This window comes from Ambystoma mexicanum, chromosome 1p (assembly GCF_040938575.1).
Source record: "Ambystoma mexicanum isolate Mex_15411 chromosome 1p, UKY_AmexF1_1, whole genome shotgun sequence".
In the NCBI taxonomy this organism is placed as follows: Eukaryota; Metazoa; Chordata; class Amphibia; order Caudata; family Ambystomatidae; genus Ambystoma; species Ambystoma mexicanum.
Genome location: NC_090921.1, coordinates 1,277,894,173 through 1,277,909,053, shown reverse-complemented (window position 1 = coordinate 1,277,909,053; position 14,881 = coordinate 1,277,894,173). Strand labels below are relative to the sequence as shown.

The 14,881-nt window shown below is 47.4% G+C and overlaps 1 long non-coding RNA gene across 1 annotated transcript in view; it reads left to right on the top strand.

Annotated features, from left to right (window-relative positions):
• Positions 1-14,881, top strand: part of LOC138452897 (uncharacterized) — a 357,311-nt gene that overhangs the window by 331,170 nt on the left and 11,260 nt on the right. The window contains exons 3-4 of the long non-coding RNA XR_011260325.1: positions 2,948-3,221; positions 3,300-3,357. This is a non-coding gene — a long non-coding RNA (uncharacterized lncRNA). The remainder of the gene's footprint in view (positions 1-2,947; positions 3,222-3,299; positions 3,358-14,881) is intronic.

Sequence of the window (14,881 nt, the reverse complement as noted above, 5' to 3'; positions counted from 1 at the left end):
GAGTTGCAAAGTGAACTGACGATGAACAAGTTCACAATGGTGAGAACAGTAAGATGTTGCCAATCGCTTAGATCAATGGGAAAGGATATGAAAGTTATAATTTTAATGTTACACTGTGACAACTCACATAGGGGTTGGTTGGAAATTACTTAATCATTCACTCCACACTTACTCCTCCTGGAACAACCAATTGCAGGTTGGGTTCGACTGATACGTGTTTAAAAGGGGGCTGTGCAAATAGAAAACACGTGAAAGGATATGATCTCAATGCAAATGAGCTAACTGTTTAACATTTCAATTAATGATGAGGTTAGAATAGGCCAGGGGTGCACAACTGATTTTGACAGAGGGCCGAAAGTACCCTACTTGACGGCTATAGTGGGCCGAAAAGTAAATGTGGCTGGGGCGGTAGGCGCGGTGGGGCGTGGCGTGGGAGGAGGCTTTTTCAACCCCTAATTTTTATTAAACACTATGCCCCATAGCCCCCACCCCTCAAGCAAACACTATGCCCCATGTCTCCCACCCCTCGTGCAAACACTATGCCCCAAGGCCCCCACCCCTCAATCAAACACTATGCCCCATGGCCCCCACTCCCCAACCAAACACTATGCCCCGTGGCCCCCACCCCTCATGCAAACACTATGCCCCAAGACACCCACCCCTCAAGCAAACACTATGTACCATGGCCCCCACCCCTCATGCAAACACTATGCCCCATGCCACCAAGCATGCACCATGCATACATACTCATACAGACCCCAACCCCCCACCCCCAACTCAGCACACAAACCCACAAGCATACACCATGCACCCATACAGACCCGAACCCCCCACCCCCAACTCAGCACACAAACTCACAAGCATACACCATGCACCCATACAGACCCCACCCCCAACTCACCATACAAACTCACATGCATACACCATGCATCCATACAGACCTGAGCCCCCCACCCCCAACTCACCAAACAAACTCACAAGCATGCATGCATACAGACCCGGACCCCCATCCCCACATCTCAACATACACTGAATGTGCACACAACAACAACATTCAGGCAGACCCGACCCCTCCAACCCCCCCCCCCGCAGCATCTCAACATACACTTCACTTGCACACAAACACATTCAGGCAGACCCGACACACACCCCACCCCTGCATCTCAACACACACTGCACTTGCACACCAACACATTCAAGCATACCCGACACACACCCCACCCCCGCATCTCAACATACACTGAACTTGCACAGAAACACATTCAGGCAGACCCGACACACACCCCACCCCCGCATCTCAACATACACTTCACTTGCACACAAACACATTCAGGCAGACCTGACCCCCCCCCTCCACATCTCAACACACACTGCACTTGTACACAAACACATTCAGGCAGACCCGACCCCCCCCTGCCCCCTCCGCATCTCAACACACAATCTACTTGCACACAAACACATTCAGGCAGACCCGACACACACCCCACCCCCGCATCTCAACACACACTGAACTTGCACACAAACCATTCAGGCAGACCCGACACACCCCCCCCTCCGCATCTCAACACACAATCTACTTGCACACAAACACATTCAAGCAGACCCGACACACCCCCCAGCCCCGCATCTCAACATACACTGAACTTGCACACACACACATTCAGGCAGACCCAACACACCCCCCCACCCCCGCATCTCAACATACACTGAACTTGCACAGAAACACATTCAGGCAGACCCGACACACACCCCACCCCCGCATCTCAACATACACTTCACTTGCACACAAACACATTCAGGCAGACCTGACCCCCCCCCTCCACATCTCAACACACACTGCACTTGTACACAAACACATTCAGGCAGACCCGACCCCCCCCTGCCCCCTCCGCATCTCAACACACAATCTACTTGCACACAAACACATTCAGGCAGACCCGACACACACCCCACCCCCGCATCTCAACACACACTGAACTTGCACACAAACCATTCAGGCAGACCCGACACACCCCCCCCTCCGCATCTCAACACACAATCTACTTGCACACAAACACATTCAAGCAGACCCGACACACCCCCCAGCCCCGCATCTCAACATACACTGAACTTGCACACACACACATTCAGGCAGACCCAACACACCCCCCCACCCCCGCATCTCAACATACACTGCAGACATACAAATACAAACACACCCATACACACCCGACACACCCTCCCCACCTCTGCATCTCAACATACATACAAAAACAAAAAACACAGTCAGGACGGACCCGAGACAGACACACACACACACAAACATACAGCCCCCCCCACCATGTACTTACCCAGACGTGCTGGAACGCTGGCGAGGATTCTGGCACTACGGCCGGCGTGGGCGTGACAAGGCTGAAATGCCTTCCGGCATCAAGCCTTACTGGCCATGCCAGCCATAGTGCTGGCACTCCATTGGTGCAGCACACACACACTACGCGGCTCATAGGAGCTGCGTGGTTCCTGTGCACTGAACCAATGAGGGCCAGTGTTTTGTCCGGCCCGGAAGACAACAAAGACTTTCCTAATGGAGGGCGGCCGATGCTGCTTGCGGGCCGCCCTCCATTAGGAAAGTCTTTGTTGCTGGCGGGTCGGCCAAAACGGCATGGCGGGCCGCAACTGGCCCGCGGGCCGTATGTTCTGCACACATGGAATAGGCCAATAGAGTTAGGAAAGGAAAGGAAGCACCTATAGTGCAAGTGACGACGACCAATGAGAAACTTGAACATTTAATCACACAGTAACATTTGTTGTCTTTTCTTTTCTGTAATTTGCTTTATAACTGGCCATCTTACAATTTGTAGTTGAATGTCTTTTTAGATGAATGCCTCCCTATGCTGTTATTTAAAAATAATTAATTCTCATATCTAATGCATTCATTTTTGGATTGATTTTTTGGTACTTGGCTCAGGACTTGCCTTACATATTTGGTGGCCCGAGTATGGGGATCCAGGTATTTCCGGAAAGCTGTGAGCTCCTCTGCTGCACTTTGGGGACAAGCAAGGTCTGCCTAGAGAGAGCAGAAGAATACACAAACCAAGAGGAGGTGTAGCAGGTGCTGTGGTTACCCAGAAGGCCTGCCGGACTGCTCCAGGCCCCGGCCAACCCCATCAAGTGCAGTCCATTCTGGAGAGAGGCATCCCTGGAAGACTTCGGATGACCATAGCGAGAACTACAATGGGGAAGTGAGTATAAATGCGGGCGTGGCGTGAATGACGGTTTGAGCCACGTGATTTATTTCGCTGTTTTCTTTTTTCTTTTAGTAGACATTGAAGAGGGCTCCTGTAGCCAAGGCAGTGCCGTCACATCATTTTAAACCTGGTAAGTGAAGTGTACACATCTTTCTATAAAGTAGGGAGGGGCAGCGCTGCTTAAGAAATAAGAGTGGGAGGTCCTGTACTAGCGAGGACCGTACCCTCCTCTGCGGTAAGAGGCAAGTGGTAAAAAACAGTACTAAGTTGTAGAATTGTGATTTTCCCTTGAATTGCATATATTTGGTTACATTGGTGAGTGGTCAGAGGCAAATGTGATAAGATTTTGAGTGGGGAATAGATTGGGGTGGAGAGTACATTTGGGAAGGGGTGCGGTTTCAGAACCTTTCTGGTTATGCGCAGGAGCACATTGTCATTTTGTTTTCTGGTGTTGGGATTCATATTGAATTTTACATTTTATGGTTTTTGAAGCAAGCAGGTTAGGGGTGCGCCATAGGGGGGGCGGCCCTTTGAAGTATTGCTGAAGGCATTATTTTGTTTTTGTTTCCTGTTCAAAAAGTTATACTGATCAGTTGTGTTGTGTTTTGTCATCTAGAAGAAACATGAATACTCCATTAGAATACATGTGTAAAGAGTTACCAACTTACAGGCAAAAGATAGTAAAATATATTAGTACCCTGTGAGAGTCAAGCAAAATGCAACACGCATTCTGATTGGCTCTCGCCGGGTTGTCCTTTGATTCTCGGCCGGGATTCCAGCCGGCTTGTCCTCGGCGGGGGCGTGGCACGGCTGAGAGGCTGCCTTCGCCCCCGCCCAGGACTCGGGTAAGGCTTTCTTTTCCCTTTTTTTCCCTTTCCTTCCTCCTCCCTACTCCCTGCCCTCCCCACCCCACTTACCTTCTTGCTCCTTCGTCCCCGGTGGGGGACGATGGCAGTCTCCAGCCATGTGGAGACTCAGAGCGGGGCCATCCCCGCTCCGCGCCTCCACACGGCTGGAGGCTTCCATCATCCCTCGTCGGGGATGAAGGTACGTTTTTTAAAAACTATTTTTCTTCCCCTCTGACCCCTCCAGCCCCACTTATCTTCTACTCCTTTTTTTTCGGGAGCGGACGCGCTGGGAAAACCTCTGTTCCCAGCGCGTCCACTCCCGATGGCCTCCATGGAAAGGGAAAACGGACTCCGTTTTCCCTTTGCATGGCGCCCATTTTCTTGGTCGTTTTTTTTTTCTGTCCCGAAATGCTGCAGCGTTTCGGGACAGAAAAAAATGCTTTTAGTGCCACAGTCACGCAGATATTGCGGGCCGGGGTACTAATAGCAATATGCCCCTTGCGGCGGGGGCATTACAAACTCAGGTAATGCCCCGGGGCCTTCGTTAACTATGGGCCTGGGTCATTACCAGAGTCGGTAATACCCCCGCCGCTTGGGGCATATTGCTTAAATAATGAATGGGTGGTAGGAACAGAAGGAAACATTTTTACAGCTTGGCCAGCTGAGGGCGCGCATTACAAGAGTATAATAGAACACATGTATACCCATTTACTGTCCACATATAAGGGTAACAAATTAAAGAAGAGACAGCATTTTTGAATTGTCGAACTTATACAAGGAAGATGAGAGTAGAGTTAAAGAAAACAGGGATTGTTGATAGCACATTCATCCCGCCCCTGTCAAGCAGTGAAAACATAAGACAGGCTTTGACACCAGCGCAGTCGGTACTCCAAACTATTACAGAAATAGGCATCCAGTCGGCAACAAGCTCCAGCACCTGCGTAGCCAACAGCCCCATGTGTAGCAGGTCATTATCCCTTAAAGCAAGCTGCAGGTTATGCAAACCCCTTGCGTATTCAATATCGAACCCAGTAAGGGGAGCAGGTGCACCTAGTGACAGACGAGACGTGGCAATAGTAAAACTAGAAAATAAAGGGTGCAAAGATTTAGAAACAGCAATACGCAAGACAGAAGAAGAATTGCAGAGGGCGACAAGAAAGAGAGAGGGTCCCTGGACTACAGTAGATGCAGAAACGTGGGCAGTGGGAGAAATATTTTTGAAATTGCATAAGGCAGCGATAAAAGATGTAAAAGTAGAAACAGAAGAGCCAAAGCACTAAGATGTAGACTATGAATCTGAAGTAATTGAAAGTGAGGACGAGCAGGAAGAAAGTGAGGAGAAATGGGAAACTGAAGAGGATCAGGAAGAGAGAACCCCATGGGAGAGCCAATTAAGACCTCAGCCTAGTACTATGGCAGTGGCCAGAGGAAGGAAAAAGGCTAGAAAGCATCATAGCCCAAAATAAGGGAGGCAGTTCCTATTGATACAGAAGGGAGTGGGCAGATGACAATATATACCATGGCCACATATGGATAAGTGTCAGTTCCCTGCCAGTCTTGCGCAGAGGTTGCACAAACTCCTGCCTCCCCATTGGGTTTTGGAACCTGGGAGAGTGTAATACCACAGGCCACCGCAACCCGCTGGGCAAAGAGGGTTTAGGGTCTGCTGGATTGGTTGGGTAGGGGGAATAAGGTAACTGAGTAGAGGGTTAGGTAGAGGTTGTGGATGAGTAAAGGGCGTTAGGGAAAACCACCAGACTCCAATGTCCCTTCCTGGGGTAGGTGATCTCTGCCCATTCACTCCATGCTCACACTGTCACACTCACACCTTGTTGACACTTGAGTTGCTCTAGCTCCCTCTAATGCCTCCTAGTTCTACCTAAACTAAGAGAGTGCACCTTCTACTGTGGATACCATTCCCTAATGTTATCCTCCTGCACCCTAGCAGCGTTCACGTGCACATAACACATTTACTTGCATGTAACAAGTTTGCTCAATCAACATAATTTTGGGAGCACATAGCCTCTTACACATTAGTCTTAAACAATAGTAAAAACCACTTAGCTTCGGTTGTTTTGTTCGTTCTGCGTGCCGCTGTCTGGGAGTCCGACTCCTGCCTGGGAGGCTCTGCTACAAGCCAAGCCAAAAAACAGTGAGAATGCGCAGCAGAAGCAACTGTACATATTATGGGCGGCAAGCCGCTTTACACATTTGCAGTCATACAATGGCGGTTAGCCGCCTTGCGACTAAAAGGGGTTCCCAGGTTCATGTGGCCATAAAGGTACACAGCCCATTCATGCAGCAGTAAGTTCCCTGATTGTCAATGCTGGCAATTTGCTTCTGGATTTAGCATGCAACTGTGACATTCCCCAGGCTGTGCTGAGTCATGCCCTCCCAAACACTGTGCTGTAACATGAATGATTAGCATTCTTTAAATAGTAGCACTGGAGCGCATATTCGGTATAACGCTGCACTTATCTGTAGTGAGAAGTGGGGCCTACAGCTGGCGCAGGCAGGGTTCGGCCCCGCAAAGAGTAGCCTGGAGGAGCCCCTCGATCACATGTCTGTTCAGCATGAAAGGCAGTAGCATGAGTGAAGGCTTGTGGGCGTGGAGTTCCTAGGTGTGGTTCTGGCTATGCTGGAAGACTCAAGCTTACACAGGCCTTCTGGGAAGTGCAGTCCAGAAGTGTTTCTCACGTTGCTTGTCCCTTTCCTGCAATGCAAACAGATGAGCCTCTAATGTAATTGTATCTGGGTTCCTTCTTATTATTATTAAACAGTATTCTTCCTCTAGGCATGCCACATGCTACAGTTCTCCCTTTCCTCATGCCTGCGGCATGTCTTTTTCTGACAATAAGAATAAGTTGATTAAGATGTTACCACCTCTTACAGCAGGGGCGGGTGAATGGATCAGTGCAATAGAAAAGCATACAGCAGGGGCTACCCTAGCAACTGAAGATATTAAAAGCCTAGTAACCAGCACAATTGGAGATCAGACAAACACTATTCGGGAGCAAACATGCTACCCAGGGGTTCAATTAAAGAGTGATGCACATGATGGGGCTTCATTTAATAACTGTTGAACCTTTTTATGGGGTGCATTGAGAAGGTAGTACCCTGATAGACCTGATGTAGGTGCCATAATGGCATGCACAATGAAACATGATGAATATCCTGTATTGTATATTCAGTCCATTCAGGAAATGTGGCACAAAGAGACAGGGGGAACATGGGAAAGAACATACCATTTGTCTACCATGTATTAGGAAAAGGCTTTCCCACTGAAGTACAAGTAGAACTATATAGGATTGTAGGTATGGAAGCAAAAGGATGGGGTGAGATACAGGCACACAAAGTGCATTTTTACAAGTGCAAGCGTGAACATAAAAGAGCAGCAGAAGAAAAGGCACAGCGTGCAGAAGCCAAATGAGTGCAGAAGAAACTAGCGAACGTTAGTATGGAGGGAGCAGAAGTGACAAATCCTACAGATGCACAACAGCAGTCAGGACCATCACAAGACTCTGCAAACACTCATATAAGAACCAACAAGATAAGGGAGGGGTGCAATTGGCAAGGGGTAACTCACTAAAGGGGCACAGGGGAGGATTTGAGGATTACAACCTCAATTTGGAGGGGAATGTTGGACCTGCAGGAAGATGGGACATGCGTCTAAGGATTGTCTAAGCAGACCCCCATGCAATATCACCCAGAAGCACCCAAATCCCTGTATTATGCACAAGGGCCAACACATGGATTTTATGTTCCACAGCAAGTCACAACCCTGCTACCAATGTATGACCCAAGATCCGCACAACCCCAGAACGTAGGCCCAGTACAAATAATCGAACCCACACAGGGACATCCAATGCAGTACCGAACACAAAATATAATGCAAAATGTCACCCAACAAGCTCTGGTACACACAATTACAGTACCATGGGAGCAGAGTGCCTTCCACAGGGAACAGTTAGACACCACATGGGAGCCAGTGTTTAAAGTAGCAAAGTTTTCCCACTTCCAGGAAACAATACTTACACACAATAGGACAGCTCACAGCAAGCCCTGATGTGCACAGTTCTCCAAATCAATCCAAAGATAAGGAACCCAAAGTAGGGGTGAAGATAGGGAACAGAATGTTTCCCTTCATGGTAGACACAGGAGCCCCCAATCTTGCATAACGGAAGGATGATTTCCATTGACAAACAACAGTATGGACACTCTGGGCTCTTCTGGGGCAATTATAAGGGTTCCTTTCACAGAGGATTTACCCCTCACTATAGGGATACAAGAGATAGTTGCACCGTTACTGTACAGTACCGAGGCACCAGTGAATTTATTAGGGAGGGATCTCGTTCAGAAGCTTAACATGGCCATTTCATTCACTGACTAAGGAAACGTGTGTTCAACACCAGACATGCATTATAACGGAATAGCTACAATCATACAGGCACTTTGCAGCACCAACACCATTTGAGCATTACCATTGAACGAGGTTCGATTTGCAAATGCAGTAACCATTTCATTGTGTGGCTACCAGGAGTACAAAACGTAATATTTCGGCTGCCAGCAGAATTTGTATTCATACCAGCAGTGCCAAATGAGGAAACCCCAGGAACTATTTTCACGTTACACATTTATGCAGTGATCATGAGAAAAGATAGACGTGGGGAGACGGAGCAGCATTGGGGCAGTTAGAATCAAACTCGAACCAGCCGCCAAACACCCCTGAGTGAAGCAATACCTATTGTCAAAAGAAGCAGATGATGGGATTTATGACACAATCAAAGCACTACTTGACCAAGTCATCAGACTCACCATGCAACATGGCTATATACCCATTGAGATTCCAACACACTCGATTGCCCCAAGGGTATTCCAAATACCCCAGTGTTTTTAACAGGGTCCTGCAGATGAACTTCGGGAATATCAACATGGCTTGTGCAGTTCTACAATATGTGGATAACTTAGTAGTGTGCAGCAACACAGATGAACAGTCCAGAAAAGACACCGTACAGCTCCTGACAACACTTTTGATTGATTGATATTTTATTTGTATCATGCTCGTACACAAGTGTTTCAGAGCGCGACAAGGCAAGGGAGGGGAACAGGCGAGAACAAAACAGCGATCTTATTAGGCACAGTAACATTGAGAATGTGCAAGTGCATGGGAGAGGGGGAGGGGAAAAGTGCATCAAAGGAGGTAGAAGTGGAAAGTGCGAAGCAGAGGAGAAACAGATAAATAACAATAATAAATAATAAAGACAACAAACAGTGGTAATGCAGCCAGCAATTTGCAAGTGCTACGTTTAAGGCAGCAGGCAGGGTAGGTCTGATAAGTGCAGGAAGAAAAAGGGGGGGCTGTATGGGTACAGATACAGACCCCAGTGCAAGGGGTGGCCCGGAGGCAGTGCGGGAGGGTGGCAGGGTGAGCAGGTACCTGGGCCCGAAGGACAGAGGAAGGATACAAAGTGGACAAAGACAAGCTACGGTACTGCCAGGAGGAAGCCGTGTAATTGGGGCAGATCATATTTGTAGCACGGAGTAAAATAAGTCCAGACAGAGCCACAGCTGTGAGAAACACACCACAACCGAACACAATCAGAGAAATGCAGCAATTGCTAGGTTTGTGCAATTATTGCCGCACATGGGTATTTGATTACTCAACATATGTCAGACCCCTACTGCAGGGACTCAAGGTAACACAGAAAATTAAAGGCACACTCCCATGGACAGAAGAGATGGCACAATGCTTTGAGGATCTCAAAATGGCTATTAGCAGTGCACCAGTACTAGCAACCGTAGATTATAATAAACCATTCTTTCTATTCTCACACTCAAATAGCTAGGTCATGACAGCGGTACTCAGACAGCGATTGTCACAGAAGCACAAGCCATTTGCATACTACAGTGGCCTTTTAGATCCAGTAATGCAAGGACACTTTCCATGTGAGCAAGCACTAGAAGCCACAGCATTTGCAGTGCAGATATCCGCCACCATAGTTATGGGATGCCCACTCACTTTGTATGTGAGCACGCAATATTTACCATCTTAGAGAGAAACAAATCAACACTTACCACAAAGAGAGCAAGTGGGTATGAGGTAATCTTGACAAATCCAGCCATCACCATAGTGAGGTGTCACACAGTCAACCGAGCAACATACATCACCACACCAGTTGAGCCTCAAGACAAAGTCCATGACTGCACAATATATGAAGGAGAGCCAGACGACAAATTCAGTAGGGTGAGTGAAGACCCCCTTGACACAGGAGAAGTGTTTTATGTAGATGGGTCATCAGGCATAGCTCAAGAGAACCATCAAAGACATACAGGTGCAGCAGTAGTAAAATATGTGAGCAGCCAAGAGGACGAATTTCAAATAATGATGCAATAGAGATTATCCTCACATTATTCAGCACAAGCAGCAGAACCTGTAGCACTGATGAGGCCCTGAAAATATCCACATATGAGGATGTCGCCATCTATACTGATTCTGCCTATTTGACATCTGCAGCACATTCGGGATTATTAAGGTGGAAAAGAAGAGGTTACAGACGAGCAGATGGGTCACCAGTCCAACATGCAATTTTGTAAGCTAGGCTAATCAAAGCATTGAAAGGCCCCATACATATAGCCATAGTGACGTGCACAGCGCACTCCAAAGGAACAGACTTCATTTCACGGGGAAATGCAACTGCAGAAGCAGCCGCAAAACAGGCAGTTTATATGCCCTTTCCAGAGGAAAGCCAAATGCCTGTTACCGCAGTACAGCAAGGAAGTCTACCAGAAGCATACAGTGCATTATCAAAAGAATGCATAAAAGTCTAGAAAGCATCATAGCCCAAAATAAGGGAGGCAGTTCCCATTGATACAGAAGGTTGTGGGCAGATGACAATATATACCATGGCCACATATGGATAAGTATCAGGTCCCTGCCAGTCTTGCGCAGAGGTTGCACAAACTCCTGCCTCCCCATTGGGTCTTGGAACCTGGGAGAGTGTAACACCACAGGCCACCGCAACCTGCCGGGCAAAGAGGGTTTAGGGTCCACTGGATTGGTTGGGTAGGGGGAATAAGGGTAACCGAGTAGAGGGTTAGTTAGAGGTTGTGGATGGGTAAATGGTGTTCGGGAAAACCAGACTCCAATGTCCCTACCTGGAGTAGGTGATCTCTGCCCATTCACTCCATGCTCACACTGTCACACACCCACGTTGTTGACACTTGAGTTGCACTAGCTCCCTCTAATCCTCCTAGTTCTACCTAAACTGAGAGCGTGAACCTTCTACTGTGGATACCATTTCCTAATGTTATCCTCCTGCACCCTAGCAGCGTTTATGTGTACATAACACATTTACTTGCATGTAACAAGTTTGCTCAATCAACATTACTTTGGGAGCACATAGCCTCTTACACATTAGCCTTAAACAATAGTAAAAATCACTTAGCTTTGGCTGTTTTGTTCGTTCTGCATGCCACTGTCCGGGAGTCCGACTCCTGCCTGGGAGGCTCTGCTACAAGCCAAGCCAAAAAACTGTGAGAATGTGCAGCAGAAGCAGCTGTACATATTATGGATGGCAAACCGCTTTACACATTTGCAGTCATACAATGGCCGTTAGCCGCCTTGCGACTATAAGGGGTTCCCAGGTTCATGTGGCCATAAAGGTACACAGCCCATTCATGCAGCAATAAGTTCCCTGATTGTCAATGCGGGCAATTTGCTTCTGGATTTAGCATGCGACTGTGACATTCCCCAGGCTGTGCTGAGTCATGCCCTCCCAAACGCTCTGCTGTAACATGAATGATTAGCATTCTTTAAATAGTAGCACTGGAGCGCATATTTGGTATAATGCTGCACTTATCTGTAATGAGGAGTGGGGCCTACAGCTGGCGCATGCAGGGTTCGGCCCCACGAAGAATAGCCTGCAGGAGCCCTTCGATCACATGTCCGTTCAGCATGAAATGCAGTAGCAGTAGAGTCAAGGCTTGTGGGCGTGGCGTTCCTAGGCATGGTTCTGGCTGTGTTGGAAGACTCAAGCTCACACGGGCCTTCTGGGAAGTGCAGTCCAGAGGTGTTTCTCACGTTGCTTGTCCCTTTCCTGCAATGCAAGCAGATGAGCCTCTAATGTAATTGTATCTGGGTTCCTTCTTCTTATTATTATACAGTATTCTTCCTCTACTCATGCCGCATGCTACAGTTCTCCCTTCCTCATGCCTGCGGCATGTCTTTTCCTGACAATAAGAATAAGTTGATTAAGATGTTACCACCTCTTACAGTGGGGGTGGGTGAATGGATCAGTGCAATAGAAAATTATACAGCAGGCGCTACCCTAGCAATTGAAGATATGAAAAGCCTAGTAACCAGCATAATTGTAGATCAGACAAACACTATTTGGGAGTGAACATGCTACCCAGGGGTTCGATTAAAGAGTGATGCACATGATGGGGCTTCATTTAATAACTGTTGAACGCATGTATGGGTGCATTGAGAAGGTTCTACCCTGATAGACCTGATGTAGGTGCCATAATGGCATGCACAATGAAACATGATGAATATCCTGTATTGTATATTCAGTCCATTCAGGAAATGTGGTGCAAAGAGACAGGGGAACATGGGAAAGAACATACCATTTGTCTACCATGTATTAAGAAAAAGACTTTCCCACTGAAGTACAAGTATAACTAGATAGGATTGTAGGCATGGAAGCAAAAGGATGGGGTGAGATACAGGCACACAAAGTGCATTTTTACAAGTGAAGCGCGAACATAAAAGAGCAGCAGAAGAAAAGGCACAGCGTGCAGATGCCAAATGAGTGCAGAAGAAACTAGCGAAAGTTAGTATGGAGGGAGCAGAAGTGACAAATCCTACAGATGCACAACAGCAGTCAGGACCATCACAAAACTCTGGAAACACTTCCGATAACAACCAACAAGATAAGGGAGGGTGCAATGGGCAAGGGGTAACTCACTAAAGGGACACAGGGGAGGATTTGAGGATAACAACCTCAATTTGGAGGGGAATGTTGGACCTGCAGGAAGATGGGACATATGTCTAAGGATTGTCTAAGCAGACCCCCATGCAATATCACCCAGAAGCATCCAAAGCCTTGTATTATGCACAAGGGCAAACACAGGGATTTTATGTTCCACAGCAAGCCACAGCCCTGGTACCAATGTATGCCCCAGGTTCCGCACAACCCCAGAACGTAGGCCCAGTACAAATCATCGAACCCACACAGGGACATCCAATGCAGTACCGAACACAAAATATAATGCAAAATGTCACCCAACAAGCTCTGGCACACACAATTACAGTACCATGGGAGCAGAATGCCCTTCCACAGGGAACAGTTAGACACCACATGGGAGCCATTGTTTAAAGTAGCAAAGCTTTCCCACTTCCAGGATCCAATACTTACACACAATAGGACAGCTTACAGCAAGCCCTGATGTGCACAGTTCTCCAAATCAATCCAGACACAGATAAGGAACCCAAAGTAGGGGTGAAGATAGGGAACAGAATATTTACCTTCATGATAGACACAGGAGCCCCCGATCTTGCATAACGGAAGGATGATTTCCATTAACAAACAACAGTATGGACACTCAGGGCTCTTCTGGGGCAATTATAAGGGTTCCTTTCACAGAGGATTTACCCCTCACTACAGGGACTCAAGAGATAGTTGCACCGTTACTGTACAGTACCGAGGCACCAGTGAATTTATTAGGGAGGGATCTCGTTCAGAAGCTTAACATGGCCATTTGATTCACTGACTAAGGAATCGTGTGTTCAACACTATACATGCATTATAACGGATAGCTACAATCATACAGGCACTTTGCAGCACCAACACCATTCGAGCATTACCATTGCACGAGGTTCTATTTGCATATGCAGTAACCATTTCATTGTGTGGCTACCAGGAGTACAAAACGTAATATTTTGGCTGCCAGCAGAATTTGTATTCATACCAGCAGTGCCACATGAGGAAACCCCAGGAACTATTTTCACGTTACACATTTATGCAGTGATCATGAGAAAAGATATACGTGGGGAGACTGAGCAGCATTGGGGCAGTTAGAATCAAACTCGAACTAGCCGCCATACTCCCCCGAGTGAAGCAATACCTATTGTCAAAAGAAGCAGATGATGGGATTTATCACACAATCAAAGCACTACTTGACCAAGTGATCAGACTCACCATGGAACACGGCTATTTACCCATTGAAGAAAGCAAAGGGATCATCATGGAGATTCCTTCAGAATCTCTGCCCTCTGAACGATATAATGGAAGCAGAATGTCCGCTAGTTCCACACTTAGCATCAATATTGTGCCACATACCCACTGACGCAGTCAACTTTTCTGTGATAGATCTCAAGAACGCATTCTTTACATTACCATGCATCCAAACTCACAATACTTGACCGCATTTTCATATTGTGGAAAGAGATTCCAACACACTCGATTGCCCCAAGGGTATTCCAAATACCCCAGTGTTTTTAACAGGGTCCTGCAGATGAACTTCGGGAATATCAACATGGCTTGTGCAGTTCTACAATACGTGGATAACTTAGTAGTGTGCAGCACCACAGATGAACAGTCCAGAAAAGACACAGTACAGCTCCTGACAACACTTTTGATTGATTGATTGATATTTTATTTCTATCGTGCTCGTACACAAGTGTTTCAGAGCGTGACAAGGCAAGGGAGGGGAACAGGCGAGAACAAAACAGCGATCTTATTAGGCCCAGTGACATTGAGAACGCGCAAGTGAATAGGAGAGGCGGAGGGGAAAAATGCATGGAAG